This window comes from Gossypium arboreum, chromosome 8 (genome assembly GCF_025698485.1).
Source record: "Gossypium arboreum isolate Shixiya-1 chromosome 8, ASM2569848v2, whole genome shotgun sequence".
Classification (NCBI taxonomy): Eukaryota; Viridiplantae; Streptophyta; class Magnoliopsida; order Malvales; family Malvaceae; genus Gossypium; species Gossypium arboreum.
In genome coordinates, this window is record NC_069077.1 from 121,893,687 (window position 1) to 121,915,966 (window position 22,280).

The following is a 22,280-nucleotide window of genomic DNA, read 5'->3' on the forward strand; positions in this document are numbered from 1 at the left end:
TTATCCTTAATTTTGTCATGTCCTGGTATTGATGTCATTGCATGAGTATTTTCAGATTGCACCCAGAATTGTCATCACATATGATAGTTGTTTGGACAATAACAAAAATGTGTGAGTTGTCCAGTCTAGTATAACCAACTTGTATGTATAGAAGCAGCATGATTCTAATGGGAGGACATTTGTACTATTTGGAAGAATATAAATATTCACGTGAAAAGAAAAAAATGAGGCTTTTTTGAGGGTATCATCTTCTTCAACCTATCTTCTAAAGCTTTTTGGTTATGGCAGCTTAAGCCTCCTATGGGTGAACCGATGTGAAAGGGATGTAGATTAGCTCTTGACGAGTAGCCCTGAGTGCAACACAAGAGGGAATAAAGAGATTCTAGTCGAGTTGTCTAGGAATAGTATTCTCCACTTGTTTCTTTAATTTTTCTTTACTAAACACTGGTGATTACTTTCTCTTTTATGTTTGTATGGAAGTATACATGATTTTTGGGTTAAATGTTATTTTATTCAATCTTTCTTCTACTATATAATCTTTGGGTTTGAATGTTTTTAGCATGGAACTGTTATTGCAGTCACTGACACTAGTAGGGGCAATGACAGTTCAAGCTAACAACCATGATAACGGAAGTTGCTTGAGGATTGAAGGAATTTAATCCACTTGCTCTTAATAGTGTTCCATTGCCATCATCGGAAGGCATGGTTAATGTGTATGTTTAAGTCTTAGATTAAATATAGAAGTTAAGCTTGGTAAGATATTCATTATTCAATGCATCGACAATCACCTATCCTTTTATACCTTGTGAGCACTTAGTATTCTATTGAATATTCACGTTGGGGATCCCAATTTATTATTATTGTATTTTATATTATTGTTTTCAATTTATTACTTTGACAACTACTCTCACAATTTCTCTTATTTCTATATATTTATTGCACTGACATTGATAGACAAAAGACAACCATACTTGTGGGATATGTGACACCCCTAATGTGACCCTAGTCGGAAAGTGGTTTCGGGACCACAAAATTGAGTCACAAAAATAATTAGGTGTTATATTCTGTGCTTATTGTATGTGGAATTTGTATGTGTGAATATTTCGTGCCTTGATTTTATCAATTAGGTGCTAATTTATAAGAAAGGACCCATGTGATAGGACTTGAAAATGTGATAGGTGAAATTTAAGTGGCCAAATAATGCATGAGTTATTGACATGAGGGACTTGCATGTCAAATGGACCACTTTCAATTTAGTGGCCGGCCATCAAGATGGTGGATAGATATTATATACATTTTATGTTAGCATGATAATAGTTAATGGCCTTATGGTATGGAAGAAAGGATAATTAAAAGGAATGGAAGAGTGTTAGAAACAAAGGATATTCATCCTTCTTCTCCCCCTTTGCCGTACCAAAAGAAAAGAAAAAAGAGAGGAAATTGAAAATTAAGGCATTTTGGTCACCTTTATGGAAAGAAAGGTAAGAGTGTGTTCATCTTCCTTACCTTCTTGCACAGCCGAAACAAAGAGGAAAGAGGAAGGAACTTGTCTAGGGCATTCGGCTATCTTGGGGTTTAAATAAGGTAGGAGTTCATGTTATTTCTATTGATTTTTATGAGAATCTAGCTAGTAGTCAAGCTCTTATTGTAACCCATATGTTGATTTTTCTTTAGTTTTGGTGACAAATTGTGCATACGGTATTATGGGGTAAATGCAAAAAGGATAGTGTTTTGATGTTTTGGATAGAAATATTAGAAAGGGGAAAATATGAGCTACCTAAATAGATATATGCGAATTTAAAAGATGTTATGAACAAATGTGGAGTTTTGCTAGTTAGGATTATTCGGCCAAGTGTTTATGTGGTAGAAATTAAGTGTTAAATGAAATGAAAATGGTATTATATGGGGGTATGCATATTCGGCCATATGAGTAAATATGATAGGTATGATTTGTGTTTTGGAGATGTGTTGTGATGTTGACTATATGATTCAAAAAAATGAGGTATGTTAATGATGAAATATAATCGGCCATGGAAGTAGCTCATTTTGGAGGTATGGTTCGTGGATGTTCTAGAATTGGCCTAAGTGTTTTCGTCATTAACATATATATATATATATATATATATATTGCCGAATGTATGCCTGAGGAATTGGTTAAGTACATTGTTGTTAAATGCTTGTTGTTTTGTATAATTGTTGCCTAGCTGCTAAATGAACTTAGGATATTATGGATAAGTTCGAGAGTGACAAAATTGAAATGAAGTAGGCTTGTGCCGAATGAGTTTAATGGCTAATGAAAATTGTTAAGTGCTTAGTTGATGTGCATATTCGGCCATATGAATGAGTGCATGGGTTGATGTGTATATTCGGCTATAGCTAAGCATATTGATGGCTTTATCTCGACTTAGAACATTCGGCTAAGGAGAATATTGGTTAATATGTTGAGTTGATTCATGATTTCACACGTATGTGATTTTAATGTCTAATGTAAATATATGGGTTAAGTACCTTGAGCTTCTCTTTTGATGTTCGAATGAATTGTATTAAATTGTTGATGTGATAAAAAAAAATGCGTATGATCATTGTGCATTTGAGCTAAAGGTTGGCCATATGACCTATAAAACTCCTTGTCATATTCGGCCATAAGCTAGCAAAATGAGACTTTGATAAGTTAAATTTGTTTGAATTAGCTCAAGAGCTTAGGGGACCACAGTTGGATAAGGGAAAGGAAAAAGTGATCGAATAGCCGTTGAAGCCGTTCGACAACATCCGAGGTAAGTCTTCGAGTAATGACCCTACTTGAATTATGTTGAAATGATTTGTCATATTACGGCGGATAGCCGAATGTGCGTAGGGACTACGTTATAAAGTTAATTGAAATCATGCTCTTTGTGTGTGGCTATTGAGCCGAAATTGGAAAGGTTTGATAAATGTTTTGTGTTTGAGCCTTAGTAACGAAAATGGAATATGGATGTGTCATGATTATTGATATATGTGTGCATGAGCATTTGAATGATACCCGGGCTAAGTCCCGAAGGCAATTATGCTAGTGATTATATCCGGGCTAAGACCCGAAGGCATTTGTGCGATTTGTTATATCCGGGCTAAGACCCGAAGGCATTTGTGCGATTTGTTATATTCGGGCTAAGACCCGAAGGCATTTGTGCGATTTGTTATATCCGGGCTAAGACCCGAAGGCATTTGTGCGAGTTGCTATACCCGGGTTAAGACCCGAAGGCAATTGTGCTTGTGATTATATCCGGCTAAATTCCGAAGAAACTTGGTTTGAAGGGGAGCGTTTTGTGCTGTAATAATTCAATTAATACGCTCGGAAAACCCAAACGATAAGGTATGTTTGCATGTGCATCGGAAAAGTCGATTCGTTTGAAATAATATTCGTTCAATCGACTAACGAATTTTCAGCTCTTAGATAGGTTGATACCTTGTGTGTGTATATGTTGATGAAGTGTGAAGTAAGTATGAGTATGTGAATGTGTATTAATAAAGTGATTCATTTAGCTATGTGAATGTAATACCTTAGTCAAAGCCGATTTCATTACTTGAAACTTACTAAGCATAAAAATGCTTACCCCGTTGCTTTGGCTCTTTGTTTTCTAGATTTTGCTCGTTAGCTATCGGATTCGGGATCATCGAAGTCGAAGTCACTCACACTATCAAAGCCCTTTTGGTACTCTTTTAGTTGAACTCTGGATATGACATGTATAGGACTACCCTTTGTTGTTTCAAGTTCTTTTTGTGATGTATATGTGTACAGCCATGCGAAAATGGCTCGTAGAAGTGGAGTATGGCATTAGACCATTTGTGTTTATGTAAATATATATGGTTTCATGATGTGACTATGGACTGGAATGGAAGTGTAGTGCAAATGATCAGCCATTGGAATGGCTAAATATGATCATATGTGGACCTATGTATGACAAAACTATAGTTGGTCCATGGAAACCACAAAATAGGTAAAGTTTACCTTGAAACAGATGCTGACAGCAGCAGTGGTGTGGATTTGAAAAATCACTAAAATTTGTAGGAATGGTATTAAATAGTGAATAAATTATGTAATCGAACCTTGATGAATCCATTTTCATATGAAAGTAACGAAACGATCATATGAACAGTATATTAAGAGATATTGAAGTTCTCGTGAGACAGGGCCAGAACGGCTTCTGGATCCCCTGTTTCGACTTTTAAAATTTACCATAAATTATTCAGAAACAATTAGAAGTCATGCCTTATATGTATAGATTCCCCTTTGAGTCTAGTTTCATTAGAAACAAACGGCATGAGTATTGAAGCTCTGTACAGGGAGATATCCAAGTCGTAATACATGAAGGTCAGAGTAGTCGAACCCAGAATCAAGGGAGACTTTAACTAATAAACACCAAAAATTCTAGAAATAAATCCACAGATGGATATATGAGTCTAAATTCAGGGAAAATTTACGGAATCAGTTTTTGAGTTTTGAAACTCGAGATATGATTTTTAAGGCGACAGTGACGCAGTTATCCAGCTTGTCTGGAAATGTTAAATTGGTCGGTGCAATAAGTGGATTAAGCCCGTTAACCCCTCGTGTCCGACTCCGGCGACGATCTCGGGTACGGGGTGTTACAGGATAGATATCTGTAAACTGAAAAATATATAGGATATTTCCTATGTAATTTATCACCTTTTTACTTAAATTCATTGGTAAAACTAATTAATCGTTTAATAAATTAATGAAATATGTGAAAATATGAAATTAGGACATAGAAATTATTAAAATGTGATTTTTGCTTTTTATATAGTTTTCATGCTTAAATGGCTTATTTTATATTGATTTGAGCATATTATATTTTAAGACATAAAATGGGCCATGCACGATTAAATTAAATAATAAAACATAAAATTATATTTAATAATTCATTTTAAGATATTTCATTAATAATTTTGGTTAATTAATTATTTTAAATTTGTTAAATTTTATTCTTTGGTCCTTTAACTTATTAATTTTATTCAAACCTAACATGTCCCTATTACCTCAGATGAATGCTAAGAAACCCTTAGTAAATAAGGATCAGTAAAATGTGTATTTACTAATTAGAGGATTCCGAAAAGACCTAATGTGGTAAACTCATGAAAGATTGAGTTGCCATGGAATGTTTTTTTTGAATGTTATTAAGCATGTTGATAATAAGTTGAGTTTAATTAAAGTAATTGTCCTAGTTTATTTATGTTATAATTGTTGCAAATTGTGTTTAATCTTGCTAAAATCTATTTCAGTCATATAGGTTTGCATACTTAGGATAATTTGCATTAGGGATCATTGCATTTAGTTTAATATATTTTAATCATCACTTTTCAACTATATTGTGTTTTTATTTACCAAATTGTTAATATACTTTTACAAATTAGGTGACTTAGCACAAATACAATTCCTGTGGAGACAATAACTTGATACTTACTTATTACTTGATAACGATTGTGTATACTTAAAAAAACCTACGCGTTACAAGTTTTTAGAGCCATTGTCGGGGATTGTTAACTGTTGCCATAGTCATTTTTTTTTAAATTATTTACTTCCAATTTGGTTTATTTCTAACATTACTAACTTTTCTTTTTAATATTTGTGATTTTCTTCATAGGTGTTTATGAGCATAGATTAGATTATTGATTTACTCCCTGTAGACCCTGAAATTGAGCGAACTTTTAGACAAAGAAAACGTGAACGAACAGCTTAAAGAAAAGTCAAGATGGACCTTGGAAATTAGAATCAAGACCAAGGTAATGAAGCCGATCATGTACGAAATCCCATCCTTATTGCCAATGATAGGGATCGATGCATTAGACAATATGTTGTGCCACTTTTCAGTGAGTTAAATCCACGAATTAGAAGGCCAGATATTGAGGCAACCTAATTTGAATTGAAACCAGTGATGTTTCAACTGCTCCAAATGGTGGGCCAATTTAGTGGTATGGCCACGGAAGATCCACATCTCCACCTTCAATAGTTTATGGAGGTGAGTGATTCATTCAAGATAGCCCGTGTGACTGAAGACGTACTGAGGTTGAAGTTGTTTCCTTACTCGTTGTGAGATCGAGAACGACCATAGCTCAATTCATTGCCACCAAGTTCCATATCTACATGGCAAGAATTAACAAAGAGATTTTTGGTTAAGTATTTCCTGCCTAGCAAAAATGCTAAGTTAAGGAATCAGATCACAACTTCCAACATTCGGATGACGAGTCTTTGTATGAGGCTTGGGAGTGATTCAAGGAGGTACTTCGTAAGTGTCCTCATCATAGGATTCCTCATTGTTTCCATTTGAAGACATTCTATAATGGTCTCAATGCACATACAAGATTGATGGTAGATGCTTCTGCAAATGGTGCAATTCTGTAAATGGCCAACAAAGCGAACAGCTTAAGGAAGACATGCAGCCAGAGTTCATGAAGTTGATGCCCTCACTTCGTTATCGGCTCAGGTATCGTCTATTTCCTCTATGTTAAACTAGTTTACCGCTAATAGTGCTAATAATTTTACAGCTCAGCCACCGAGTCTGTTTGAAGTAGTTTCCTATGTGTACTATGGGAAAGGTCACTCTTTTGAGAATTGTCCATCAAATCCCAAGACAATATACTATGTGGGGAACCAACATCAAAATAGGAGTGGACAAGGACCCCAGTCCAACTTCTACAATCCTTCATGGTGTAATCATCATAATTTTTCTTGAAGCAACCAAGGAAATGGACGAAATAACAACTTCTTGCAGCATAGACCCAACCAATCTTAGGGTTTAATCAGCAAGCTCCAAACCACCTCAAGCTGAGGCATCAAATAGTTTAGAGAACTTGTTGAAAGTGTACATGGCAAAGAATGACGCTTTGATCCAAAGGCAAGCAGTAACATTGAAAAATTTGGAAAACCAAATGGGTTAGTTAGCTACGGAGCTTCATAATAGACTGCAAGGAACCTTGCCGAGCAATATTGAGAATCCATGAAACTTGGGTAAAGAACATATTAAGGCAGTGGCATTACGAAGTGATAAAATTCTAGAACCTCGATTGATTGATGTTGAAGATAAGCCCGTTGAGAAGAACCAACCCACTATTAAAATTCCTACACCAAAAGAGGCAGAATCTACAAAGACTGACAAGGTAAATCCTAACTTAGTAAATTCAGATACTTTAACATCTTCTTTGAATGCAGATTTACCTACTCAGAAAAGTTGTCCGGTTCAACCGAAAGTTCCATCACCTCTATATCAGCAAAGATTGTAGCAACACAAGCAGAAATATGAGGTGCAATACAAGAAATTTTTGGAAGTTCTGAAGCAGTTACACATCAATATTCCATTGGTGGAGGCTTTAGAACAAATGCCGAATTATGTGAAGTTTATGAAGGATATACTGCCTAAGAAGAAATGACTAAGTATGAGACTGTTGCCTTGACAAAAGAGTGCAGTGTATTCCTGCAAAACAAACTGCCACTGAAATTGAAGGACTAGGGAGCGTTACTATACACTATAACATTGGTGAATCTTATTGTGGTAAATCTTTATGTGATTTAGGAGCGAATATCAACTTGATGCCTAAGTCTATTTTCAAGATGCTAGGAATAGGTGAAGTAAGACCTACAACTGTGACACTTCAGTTAGTGGATCAATATTTAGCATATCTTGAAAGAAAGATCGAGGTTGTTTTGGTAAGAGTCGATAAATTTATTTTTCTTGTTGATTTCATTGTCTTAGATTTTAAAATAGATAATAAACTGTCAATCATTCTTGGGAGACCTTTCTTAGCCACGAGAAGAATGTTAATTGATGTGCAGAAAGGTGAACTCAGCATGCGAGTTCAAGGCGATCAGGTAACCTTTAACATTCTTAAAGTGATGAAATTTCTCGATCTGGCTGAAAAGTGTTCAGTTATGGAAGAGATAGAAACCTAGGTTTCTACGGAAAACAATTTTGAAGAAGATCCATAGGAGAAAGCCTTAGATCTTGACCCTTTAAAGGATGAAGAAGGTGAAGAAAACATGGCTTTAATGGAAGCCAATCCAAGAAATTTTAATCAATCCACATGATTTGAACCATTGGAGTTAAAAGTTAGAGAATTTGTGCAACCCAAGTTCTCAATTGAAGAACCACCTAAACTCGAACTAAAGGTACTTCCTTTCCATTTGAAATACATTTATTTAGGTGGCTATTCCACTTTGCGTGTGATTATTTCAGCAGAACTAATGAAAGATCAAGAGGAGCAACTAATTGTTGTTCTAAAGAAATTTAAGAAAGCAATTGGTTAGACCATAGCTGATATTCGAGGTATAAGCCCTTCTTTTTGCATGCATAAAATTATTTTAGAAGAAGGTGAAAGAAGTTGTGAGAAAGGAAGTGATCAAATGGTTAGATGTAGGAATCATCTATCCTATTTCAGATAGTTCGCGGGTAAGTCTGGTACAGTGTGTGCCAAAGAAAGGTGGAATCACGATTGTTGAAAATAAGCGTAACAACTTGATTCCAATGAGAACCGTTACTGGTTGGAGAATCTGTATTGAATAGGAAAATTGAATAAAGCTAATCGGAAGAACCATTTTCCATTGCCTTTTATGGATCAAATGTTAGATCGAGTGGCAGGTAATGAATTCTATTGTTTTTTAGATGGCTATTCAAGATATAACCAAATAGTTGTAGCTCTGGAGGACCAACATAAAACAACGTTTACTTGTCCATGTGGTATGTTTGCTTTTAGGTAAATGCCTTTTGGTTTATGTAATGCGCCTGCAACATTTCAACGATGCATGATGGAAATATTCACTGATATGGTTGAAAATTTTGTTAAGGTTTTCATGGATGATTTTTCTATTTTCAGTAACACTTATGATATTTGTTTGAGTAATTTGGCTAAGGTACTGAAGAGATGCGAAGAGAAAAATCTTATCCTTAACTGGGAAAAATTTCATTTTATGGTTAAAGAAGGATTGTCTTAGGGCATAAAATCTCAAAGAGAGGAATTGAAGTCGATAAAACAAAGGTGGACATAAGTGAAAGATTATCGACCCCAATTACTGTGAAAGGAGTCAAAAGTTTCTTAGGCCATGCCAGTTTTTACCGAAGGTTTATCAAAGATTTCTTGAAAATTTCTAAATGTTTATGTTTGTTGTTAGATAAAGATACAATGTTTGATTTCAACAAAGCATGTTTGGAAGCTTTTGATGTAACGCCCCAATTTTCGGGAATTTTGTGAATGTTGGCATAGGTTTAATTATGTTAGTGGGCCTCTAGAAGGCCCAAGCTTAAGATAGAACCCGTCAATTTTAGTTAATTTTTTTTGTTCCATAAGAAAAAGGGGGTGAAATTATGAAATAGGACCTATGTGAAAATGGTTGAAAATGCTATAGGCTAAATTGAAGTGGCCAAATAAATAGGAGTGCAAAATAGGAGGATTTGCATGACAAACCTCCCATTTTACATGAAGTGGCCAGCCATCATGTTGTTGTAGAGAAAATGTGCACTTGATATCCATAATTTATGGTACAAATTGATACAAATTGATAATGGGTTAGGTAAATGTTCCATGATAATGGGTTAGGTAAATGTTCCATGATGGGAATTTCATGTCTTTTGTATTAAAGAATTAAATGGATGAAATATGAAATTTTATTAAAAAAAGGGGTGAAAAGAACAAAGTTTTGTCCATCTTTGTTCATCATAGCCTAAAGTTAGAGAAGAGAAAGGAGAGGAGAAAGCACTTGAATGTTCGGTCACTTGGGGAAGAAAATTGAAGGTAAGTTCATGGTAGTTTGCTTTTATTTTGAGGTTCATGAGTTCTTCTTGATTCTACCTTAACTCTTGAAGCATATTTTGGTTTTTAGTTGTGTTGTGAGCATTTAGTCATGAATTAAAATGAAGGAAATGGTTGTTGTTTCATGTTCTTTTGATGAAAACTGGAAGGTAGGTGAAGTTGAGCCAAACAAATGAGCATGCATGTGCCTTAGATGTTAAAAGGAAAAATCGGCTAACATGTTGTGCTTTAAAATGATGAAATGGAGATTATACTTAAGTAAAATCATATATATGTGATGATTGATTGGTGATATACATGTTTAGATAACATGCATGCAAGTTATGTGTGAAAGAGTGATTTGGTAATAAATCTGCTTGGGACAGCAGCAGTAACGTGACTTTGGAAAATCACCATAAATTGTGAGAGATGAGTTAGAAGAGGAATAAATTATGTAATTAAAGCTTAATGAGTCTAGTTTCAAATGAAATAAACGAGAACATATTTTGAATTCTGTACAATGAGAAATTTGATTTGTAATGAAGAGTGGTCAGATTAGTCAAACAGTGAAACATGGGAAACTTTAAGAAAAATCTGGTATTTATTGGCTAAACCAAAAATTCTGGAAATTTTATGGATAGAAGATATATGAGTCTATTTTCAGGAAAAATTAACAACACTTGATTTGGAGTTTCGTAGCTCCAGTTATAAATGATTTAGTGACTGTTGTTCAGGAAGACAGCTTGCAGTGAAATTTTGATTATGTGGTAAACATTGACAAAAAAATTGTTAATGAGTTGCTTATTGATTTCTTATAAGCTTACTATGATCTGTAGGTGTGGTTGGCCGAATATTGTAAGGGGTTAATACGTAGTTCATATTTGAATAGTTAGATTAACGTGTTAGTAATCCAATTGTAGGCAGTTCGTGTGTGGATCTCGTCAGCATATCGTCGCAAACATGTTGTAACTAACACCCTCTTTCTTAGTCCGGATCGGTAAAAGTCGAAAAGCCGAAATGCCAAAAACTGGTATTTTGTAGATTTGCGAGTGTACAAATGCTCGTGAGGTAAATCGATTAATGTTTTTGGTGAGCTGCAAAATTTGGACTGCAAAGTGCATGATTTCTGTGCCCTCGATATTTTTGGGCTTAATGGGCCAAAATTGGAATGATGGGCCAACGGGCCCAATTTGGTAAGAACCCTTGGTACGTGATTCTGTTAGTACGTGAAAAGTAGGAATATGCATGAAAAACCCTAAAATAGATAAATTACTGAAATACCTTTAAAAGTGGAAAATTTACAGTTTTACCCCTAGTATATAAATTACCGAAATATCCCTAGGGTTAAATTGACCTAAATGCATGTTTGACTGTTGTTATTTACTGCATGCCATGTTGTTATTATCTGATGCATGGGATTGGGATATTGATGGAGAAAGTACTGAAAGTGGCTTGTCCACGTCTTGGAGGCTTTGCCTCAATTTTCGTTAATCGAAAGCTGACAAGGTGCAAGCTGTGGAGTGTTGAGTGGGTGGGTTGAGCTAATCCCCACATGGAGTGTAAGGCTGGTACGGGTGGAGTGTAGTGGTTGGTGGGTTGAGTAGTCTCCCCAAATGGGCTTGCATATGTTATTGATGTTGCATGTATTTTGAAATGGGCCTATGGGCCATACTGTTATCTGAATAAGGGGCTAAGGCCCAATTTATTGTAATCTGAAAAGGGCTCTGGTCCAGTACCACTGTTACCTGAATGGGCTTAGGCCCAATAGGCTTGAGCTGACTTGGGCTTTGAATGGGTTTTCCTTACACACTGAGTTTCCCCAAACTCACCCCTTTTATTTTCATCCACGCAGGAAATCCCCAACCATAGTGGGCTTAGAGCTGTGAGGGAATTCGAAGTGGCCACCCGTTCTGAAAGTTTGGTTTTCTTCTGGTGAACTGGACATCCTATTATTTACGTTGAGGTTTGGGTTTTTAAATGTAATAAGGCCGCTTAATTATTTTTGATGGTTTTAATATGTATTACTAAGATAGGTATTACTTATTTTAACTGTTGAAATTGGATAGCTTTAGGGCGCGTTTTCAAAAAAAAAAACAACAATTGATTTCAAAATAACACGACAACAAGCAAAGCTTCCGCAATGAAAGTATTTTCCAAAATTAATCACTTTTCCTAAAAATGACTTAATCAAATCAGTTTCCTAGAAATATACATGACGTTAAGGTGTGGTAGTGGCGGTGTGCATGTCTAGGATTGGATCCGAAGGGAGCTTGGTACTTAAGTAGTCCGATAGACTAACCTCCTATTTTCTGGTTTCCTACCTGGTGCACAGCTTCCATTCACTTTAACCTATAATGAAATTATCTTTTAAAACACTAAGTAGGTTTTTCTGGATCAACAATATAAAATGTTTTGAACGCTTCGATGTGGCATGTCGGATCCGGCCATAACGTCTGGGCCGGGTAAGGGGTGCTACATTTGAAGATCTGAAAAATGGTTAATCTTAGCCCCAATAATCGTTACTCCTAATTGGAGCTCACCTTTTGAGTTGATGTGCGATGTAAGTGACTATGTCGTTGTAGCTGTGATGGGTCAAAGAAGAAACAAAGTATTTCACCCTATTTACTATGCAAGTAGAACTTTGACGGGAGCCAACTCAATTATACTGTAACTGAAAAGGAGCTCTTTGCTATAGTTTCTGCTTTTGAAAAATTTCGCTCTTATCTTATAGGTACCAAAGTTACAGTATTTACTAACCATGCAGCCACTAAATACTTGCTCATGAAGAAAGATGCGAAACTGAGGCTAATTCGTTGGATGCTGTTACTCCAAGAATTTGACCTTGAGGTCCAAGACAGAAAAGGTGTCAAAAATTAAATAGCAGATCATTTGTCGAGGTTGGAGCAAGACGAGGTAACTCAATCATATGTGCCTATCAATGAGAATTTCCCAGATGAACACTTATTTGAGGTAAATCGAATTCATGAAACACCTTAGTTTGCTGATTTTTCCAATTATCTTGCATGTGGAATAATTCCTTGAGAAATGACTTACCAACAATGGAAAAAATTCTTTCATGATAGTCGGTATTATTTTTGGGTGGATCATTTTTTGTTTAAACAGTGTGCAGATAATATAATCTGAAAGTGTGTAGCTGACAGTGAGATTGTTGAAATCTTGTATCATTTCCGTTCATCTCCAAGTGGGGGACACTTTGGTGGTTTACATATTGTAGCTAAGATTTTGTAAGCAGGTTTCTTTTGGCCTACACTATTTAAAGATGCTTATGCTTATGTAAAGAACTGTGATAAATGCCAAAGGACCAGAAATATATCAAAGAGTAATAAGATGCCCTTGATAAACATTTTGGAGATCGAATTGTTCAACGTATGGGGCATTGACTTCTTAGGCCCGTTTCCTTCTTTGTATGGGAACAAATACATCTTAATTGCTGTGGACTATGTATCCAAGTAGGTTAAAGCTGAAGCATACCTTACAAATGATGCTAAGTTAGTCATGCGATTCCTACATAAGCATGTGTTTACATGATTTGGGACACCAAGAGCTATTATTAGTGATGAAGGTTCTCACTTTGTGAACAAATGGCTTAAGTGGTTGCTTGACAAATATAATTTGAAGCACAAGATTGCTACTGCATATCACCCCCAGTCTAATGGGCAAGTTGAAAGAGTGAACCATGAAATCAAAGGTATTCTTGAAAAGGTAGTACACCTTAATAGAAAAGATTGGTCTCGAAGGCTCGATGATGCATTATGGGCCTATCGAAAGCATTTAAGACACCATAGGAATGAATCCTTATTGGTTAGCCTTTGGAAAGGCATGTCATTTGTCATTAGAGTTGGAAAATAAAGCTCACTAGGCTTTGAAGTAGTTGTACTTTGATCCTAAGCAAGCTGGTGAGAGAAGGATGTTACAACTTGATGAGTTGGAAGAGCTGAGGTTGTTTTCCTATGAGAATGCCAAAATGTGTAAAAAAAGATCAAAGAGATGGCATAATAGTCATATACAACCTCGCGAGTTTAAAAAAGGTCAGAAGGTTTTGTTGTTTATTTCAAGGTTGAAGTTATTTCTTGGGAAGCTTAAATCCCGATGGAAAGGACCCTATACCATATACCAAGTTTATCCTTATGGAGCCATTGAATTATATGAAAATTATAGAGGTACATTTAAAGTTAATGATTAATGTCTCAAACACTTTTGGGATAGTGAAGTTGAGCGAGTTGAATCCTCATTCAAATTAACAGAGCCTTGATTTTTCATGAACTCATTTTTTAAATAAATAAATAATTTGAACTTATTTTCTTAACTTATTACATCTAATTAATTCTGTCTAAGGAGATTGGAACTTAAACGGGACCGCTGTGACCCCTCCAACCTTTCCTGGGAATTTGTTAAAAAGAAATTTTATAATTAAGATTTAAAATTTTTAAGTTTCATTTGCTCTATTTAAATTTTAAATTTTTACGTTAATAAAGGGGGTCAAATTTCGCCCAAGTACTAATCAGTTTTTTTTCTTGAGCATGTTTATAAATACACTCTGAGTTTGAGGCCCAAGACAACAAAACGAAGGGAAAATTCCACAGTTTGCCACCACTCCCATTGCTTGCCACCCAAGTAACCCTAATGTAGCTAAATTTTTACTACATGTTGCCCTAATTTTTCCCTATATAAACCCCTCTCCATTCTACTAATTTTCATATCCCTCAAAAAAATTTGCTTAAACCCTAAAAAATCCCTAAATTTCCCTTTCATGACGTCAACCTCAAATCCTGAAAGAAACCCTAGTTCTTTTCCCTTTTTGCTGAAATCACCTATTGTTGCTGCAAGAAGATTGCCAATGTAGAGCCCTAAAAATTTCAAACTTTCTTTTTTTCAGTTTTGATAAAAGGTGTGCTTAATATTACTAGTCAAGTGTTATTTATATGATAATAAGCATTGGTTAAGTAATGAGTTCGAACATTGGGGTGAAGGAAATTATAGTTTAATAATTAAAAGAACCTTAATGGCAAGTAGTTTGGGTTTTTAAATAAATGAAGGAGGAATTGGACACAAGGAGCCTTATGTTGGAGTGGCAAGTAGCGTCACATGTGGGGCTTAGAGGTGGCGTCACATGCATGGCAAGGAGGTTTGGGGTTCGAATCCCTCCTTGCGCAAAAGAAGGATTTATTTTTGCTCAATAAATGGCCAGTAGTGGCGTTGGATGTGAACTCCGAAGGGAGTGATCAGAGGAGAAATTTAAGGAAGGGATTAGGGAGTTATCAGGGAGAAAAGTTAGGAGATGAGAGGTGTAGAGAATCGGAGCCAAATTGGGAATTTGGGGATAGGTAAATTCGGCTATAGTATATATAGGTGCCGATTTTTGGAATTCAAGGCTAATGCCGAATTCTTCCTTTCTTTTAAAGAAAACACTCTTCTCTTCAAATATCTAAAAGCCAAAATCCCTTATTCTTTCTCTTTTAGTTTGTGTCGAGTTCTTCCCTTCCCTTCTCATCAAACTCTTTTCTTTCTCACTCCTAGTTACTTTCTCTAAAGTCGAATATCTTTTGGCCAAAATCCTATTGTGCCGCCACTTTTTCTTCAACGTTGGCCAATCGATTCTTATGTAAGTGCTTTACTTTCTTTTAGTTGGTCTTCCTAGTACCGATTTATTCTCTCCTTCACTCTTTCTAAATTGGTTTTGGTAGTGGATTAGTATCGAATCTCAGATTTCAGATCTCTGCCAAATTGCTCCTTAGGTGTTTTCGGGTTTTGGGTAAGTATTCCTCTTTTATTGGTTAAGGTTGGCCGAATGGTCATGGATGATTTAAGAGTGACTTAAGATGATTTTCGAGTCACTTGTGTTTAGTTCTTAATGATTAAGATTGATGTAGATTCAAGAAAAACTCGTGATTAGTGATCAAGGAAGGGCTGTTAAGGCTTGTCGTTAAGGTTAGTGGCTAAGGAGATCACGAAATGTTTTAGTACCAGGTGTGTACATACACTACACACATACAATAGACCGGCAAATCTCGAAATGCTGAAAAACCGAAATGCCGAAAAGCCGAAAGTTTGGCTATTATAGTCTTGCGAGTGTGCGAACACTCATAAGAGGGAAAATCAATAGGTTATCAGAGGCCCCATAAGCGAATCCATGGACTTGGGCCGTGTATTGGCCAACCGGGCCAGAATAGGCTAAATGGGCCCGATGGGCTGTAGGGCACATAATAGGCAAATTTGGAAATTTGATATTATGTGATGAAAAATCATATGATTGCATAACTATGAATGTGATTAGGTCTGACGGGCCATATGAAAGTGATTGGGCCTAAAGGGGCCAAATGAATAAGTATGGATCTGTTAATGTTTAGTAAGGGGTTGTGAACCCAGTTTTTGGTAACTACTCAATCAGGCATAAAACTTAAATGATTAATTAATTGCGACCTTAGACGAGCCATATGGTTATGGTGTGGCAATAGGTATATGCATGTATAGGATTGGATCTAGGGAGAGCTTGGTACTTAAGCGGTCTTGATGACTCACCTCCTCTTCTCTGGAATCCTACCTGGTGCATAATATCTGTTCACTTTAGCCAATGAGGACTTGTTAACGGGCCATAGTAAGTAATAAACCCATAATAAAAAGAAATTACCGAAAATGCCCCTAAGGGCGGAAATGACTAAAATACCCCTATGTGGAATGTAAGATTTATGGATGTTACATGTATACCTGCTGCATTCATATGATATTCTGTTTAGGTTGCATATGGGTTGGGAATTATGAACGGAGGAAGTATATAAGGATCACATGGCTGCTTGACGACTGTGGATCCACCGATGGCTATTAAGCCCCATATTTGATTAGCAGCTTACTGCAATGAAAGTAGTACCGTAACCGGGCTACCATTAGAGTGTATCAGATAGGTGGGTCAATATTTATATCCCCACATGGTGTATATCGGGGGATGAAGATGGTGTGTAGCGGTTGGATGGGTGGGATCAGTGCATATTTGATTGCTTTACATCTGTTTTGATATTGAATTGGGCTCAGGCCCAAAAAGACTTGCTATTGCATGCTTTTCTATTTGCTAAGGGTTGTACACACTGAGTTTTCAAAAACTCACCCCCTCTTTTATTTTTCTCAGGTGATCCTCAGTAGGTAGTTCGACTGTTGGAGGGACTCCGAGGTGGCCAGCTAGCAAGACGACTTGGACTTGTTTTCTTAAGCTTATAATTTCTAGTGTTTAAAGTTATTTCAGTTTGAAATGTAATAAGGCCTTTCCTCTAGTTATTATTCAAATTAGGATTATATTTCTTATTATTATGCTTTATATTTGCTAGAAGTAGAACAGGGTTTTCTTAAAACCAGAACTATTTTTAAATACTACGTTTCCACAACTCAATTTTTAAATGACAAGTTTTCATAGATCATCGGTTTTAAATAAAGCTTCCGCAATTTAATACACCTCGCTTTGAAAGCAACAAATACAAGCTGAGATTTTACTCTAGGTTTTTATTTTAAAGAAGGGTTTTCAATAAAAACAAGGTTTTCGATAAAACACTTCAATGTGACACGCCAGATCTGGCCATAACGTCCGCCCGGGTTTGGGGTGTTACAGCTGAAGTACCAACTTTGTTGCAGCACATCTCCGCTATCGCTACCGCACACTGTCGTTGCTGTTGCATGCTGTCGTTGCCGTCGCACCATCCTTGCCGTCGCACGATTTTTACCATAGCAATTCTTTACCACTTTGTCAATTTCTTTTTTTTCCCCTTTGTGTAGAAACTTTGCTAATTTTCAAGAAAAGATACCATGTCTTGCAAAAGAACCAGATCTTCAAAGACTACTCCTGAAAACCCGATTTTGATCAATGAATAAATGAAAGAGAGATTTGATTCAATCTTCAAGCATCAACCTATGATGCCGAAAAAAGGTTTTGACTTGAAGAGTAATGATTTGATGGTTGTACCGATTAGAAAGAAAATCAATGTTCTCAAGTGGGAACGATTTTGTGATAATCATTCACATCCCGATGATGAACTACTCCAAGAATTCTATGCTAGTTTGACTACACAAGATGCTAATAAAGTCATCAATCGAAAGAAAAAGGTACCTTTTACTTCTATGTCCATCAATGATTTGTTTAACTTACCTGATGCTGAAGAAGATGAGCACTACCCTATGATGAACAACATTAATTGGGATTTTCTTCAACAAGTGCTTGAAGTTGTGACAAATCCAGGATCCCAATGGATTATAAGAAAGTATGGGAGCCATTCTTGCCGAAGGGAATACCTAAAATCAGTAGCAAAGGTATGGTTTTATTTCGTTCGCTACAGTTTTATGCCTATCTCACATAGTTCCACCATCTCGATGGAACGGATGCTTTTGTTATATGCAATCTTGACAGAAAAGTACATTAATGTTGGGGAAATTATTCTTAAGGAGATTCATGATTATGCTAAAAAGAAGGTAGGAAGTGCTTATTTCCCATCATTAATCACTTCACTTTGCTTAAGGGCCTGTGTTAAAACACAAGAAAATTTGAAAAGGCAATATGTTCAAGGATGCATTACAAATTATGATCTTGAAAGGTTAGTAGAGACGGTGCATGAGATGAATCAAGGCGAGCAAGAAGAGCCAACTGAGCCAGATACCGAAGAGTCAACAAATGAAATTGAAACTGAAGCTAATTCAGTTACAGACACTGAAAAAGAAGAATCTGACAAGGAACCCAACAGTCTTAAACCAGTTGAAGGATCTGAACCCCTAAACCCAAGGTTGAGCCAGAAGAAGAACCATTCAAGCTAAGTATTGAACCTGAATCTACAACTCCTATGCCGACTTCTACAAGTGCTTCAAAGAAATCGGAGTTGTCAATTTTGATGGATATGTACAAGTTCATGCACAATCAACAATAAACTTACTAGAAATATGCAAAAATTAGAGATGACTCAATTCGAAATACTTTTAAGAATATCTCTAATACTTTTTTTCTTGAGTTCCCAGATGCTATCTTTGAGACATGGACGGAAGGTACTGACTATGCAAGCGGAGATGGAGCTGAAAAAAATAAGGGGAATGAGTTAGACAAATAAAATGGGGGATTCTTGTCTTGTTATTTATTTAATTATTTTTAGGTCCTTTGGAATTTGTTTCTTTTGTAATTAGGATTTAATTTTTGCTGAATAAAACATAGCAAGCATGAACAAACTTAACACTTTTTTAGAAAGAAAAAGACTAAGTGATGTGGTAATGGGAATGAACATGTCTAGAATTGGGTTATTAGGAAAGACTTGGTATTTAAGCAGTCTTAATGACTCAACTCTCTTTCTTTACAACCCTACCTATTGTTCAGTTTTCATTCATTACTTTATTCTTGCAATGAGGACATTGCTTCTTTTTAAAGGGGGTAAGACAAATAAATTGCTCAAATTTTAAAATTTTTCAAGTATGTTTCAATCATTTCTTTCATAAGTATCTTTTAATAAATGAATGTTTAGAGACATTTTTTGTTAATGAGATGGTTTGTATGCAAGTATGAATGATGATTGTATTTGACTGAAAGTACATTATCATGTAGAATGGAATGCTTGTATGATCTTAGCCTTAGTAATGTTTGCTATGAAAACCTAGGTTCTCTTGAGATTAGACATGCATGAAGGTTTATATCTTTAGAATTGACTTAGTAACTTTCTTGGGCAAAATCCTAAGGGACATAAAAATCTAAAATGATAGAGGCACTATTTCTTTGGATCGTTTGAGCCTTTTCAAGTCAACCCTATGATATTAGACCCTTGAAATTTTAATTTTGAGCTTAAAGGCCTGCTTATTGCAATGAACTTACATTATAAGCCACATTACCATCTTTTAAAGTTATCCTAATTTTGTGCACCCATCTTAACTAAAGTTGTCTTGGTAATCAACATTTGAGAAAATTTTCAAAAAGATGTATGTGCTCATGCTTAAAAAAAAGGCAAAGAAAAGTTTGTTCAGTCTCCAAAAAGGAAAATGTATGAGCTTGAGTTCAAAATAAGTTTGGGGGTGTTCTAAAGGTTCACTTAAAGAGAAAGGTCGTATTACGAGAAAACTAAGACAAAGTTAAAGGTTAAGATTTTTAAAAACGAAATGATCCATCTCTTATAATCCCTACCTTTAACCGAGCCCCATTACAACCTTATAAAAGACCTATTGATTTGATGATTATGTCACCTAAATTAGTGGAGAGGAAGTCCTAAGTTTAACATATAAAGATCATAAATAATCCTTATAATTGTTTGCTTTATTGATAAGAAATTATGTTGAATGAAGAATGTTATCTGTGGCTGTGACATACATACAAACTATGATTCATATTGGCATATTTTGAAACTTAGTATAAAATTCTCAAAATATTTGCATATGAATTACTTGCTAATAAAAAAGATCGATGAGGATGAAGTTATTAATGCATGATTATGGGACAAAGATTGATGATGCATACACAATTAGCAATTTTGCCTTAGCAAGACCTTTTGCTGTGCATAAACATTACTCAGGACGAGCAATGATTTAAGTTTGGGGGTGTGTAAACTGAAAATAAATAGGATATTTCCTATGTAATTTATCACAATTTTACTTAAATTTGTTGTTAAAACTAAGTAATTGTTTAATAAATTAATGAAACATGTGAAAATATGAAATTAGGACATAGAAATTATTAAAATGTGATTTTATGCTTTATAATATAGTTTTCATGCATAAAATGGCTTATTTTATATTGATTTGAGCATATTATATTTTTAAGACATAAAATGGGCCATGCATGATTAAATTAAATAATAAAATAAAAATTATATTTAATAAATCATTTTAAGATATTTCATTAATAATTTGGGTTTTAATTCATTATTTAAAATTGGTTAAATTTTATTCTTTGGTCCTTTAACTTATTAATTTATTTTGGACAAGTCTGATAGCTTTGTTGGATTACAAAACCGTCCAAATTGAAGACCAAGTCAACCCAAATTCGGCTACACATGGCTGTTCTTTTAAGCCAATTTTTGGTTTAATTACACAAGGTCCTTGCATTGTTGAAGAAATTAGAGATTTGCCTGAAAATTTACTATTGACCGAGTCTCAGTCTTGAGTTATTATGACATTTAATTTGCTTAAAAATCAAGCAAAAATCAGCTCAAATTCCACTAATTGTGGCCGGCCATCCAAGGAAGAGATTCGAAGAGAGTAAACCTAGCTATTTTTAGCAAACTACCCACCTCTCTTCACCTATAAATATGACCCCTTCATTCCCTCATTCATCATCCCTCATCCCTTGTCATTCTCTTCTCTCTCAATTCTCTTTAGCGTTTTCCATTCCCCACGCCTATCATCATCTCTTCATAGAGATTTAGCAATTAAGCCTCTTAAAGAGCCCTTGGTTGGCCACCTTGGAGAGCCATCAGCAAAGGAGCAAAGTGAAGAAGTGAAGGAGCCTTGTCAGTCAGAGTCTTGGGTGATAGCTACTTTGATTTGGGTTTAATCTTTCCTTTCTTTAATTTAATCTAAAAATGTTTGGTATGTGTTCTTTGTTCTTGTTTACAACAATGTTAGCTTAATTTTTTTAAGCTAGGATGATTGCGTTGATTAAATAATATTTATTTGATTCATTCTTATAATGTTTGTGCCTTAATCAATCATGTTTTCAATTAAAATCAAGTCTGTATTTCGCTCATACGTGTTTGAAATGCACCTGAATTAGCTGAGTGAATCTAACCAGACGACGGCTAGTGGACACATAATTGAAATTGCATGCTCAATTTAGATCCTAACCCGATTAAATTGCAGGTTGCGTAACAACTCTAACCAAGCTTGATTGTCTGCATAGTTTTTAAATTTGTGTGATTAAACTATTTCAAACCTAACACGCCTACCTCACACGAATGCTAAGAAACCCTTAGTAAATAAGGATCAGTAAAATGCGTAATTACTAAGTAAAGGTTTCATAAGGACCTAATGTGGTTTCCAAACACATGACAGATCGAGTTGCCGTGGAATGTTTTTCCGAATGTTATTAAGCATGATGATAATAAGTTGAGTTTAATTAAAGTGATTGTCCTAGTTTATTTATGTTATAATTGTTGCAAATTGTGTTTAATTTTGTTAAAATCTACTTCAGTCATATAGTTTGCATACTTAGGATAATTTGCATTGGGGATCATTGCATTTAGTTTAATATATTTTAACCATCACTTCTTAACTATATTGTGTTTTTATTTACCAAATTATTAATATAATTTTACAAATTAGGTGACTTAGCACAAATACAATCCCTGTGGAGACGATAACTTGATACTTACTTATTACTTGATAATGATTGTGTACACTTGCACAAACCTACGCGTTACAATATCCGACAGACTCATATCTGTCTACTATAGTTGCATTAACAGTGTATGCTTGTACATTATTGTTGTGACGTTAAGCAGCCGGTCAACCCTATCCTTGTGCTGGTGGTACATGACTCTCAATCTCTT

At 35.3% G+C, this 22,280-nt stretch overlaps 1 non-coding gene across 1 annotated transcript; it reads right to left on the reverse strand.

Annotated features, from left to right (window-relative positions):
* Nucleotides 1-6,194: 6,194 nt before the first annotated feature.
* Nucleotides 6,195-6,300, reverse strand: LOC128279540 (small nucleolar RNA R71). Its single transcript, XR_008269742.1, has one exon. It is a non-coding gene; the product is annotated as a small nucleolar RNA R71 (small nucleolar RNA).
* Between the last annotated feature and the right edge of the window lie 15,980 nt (nucleotides 6,301-22,280).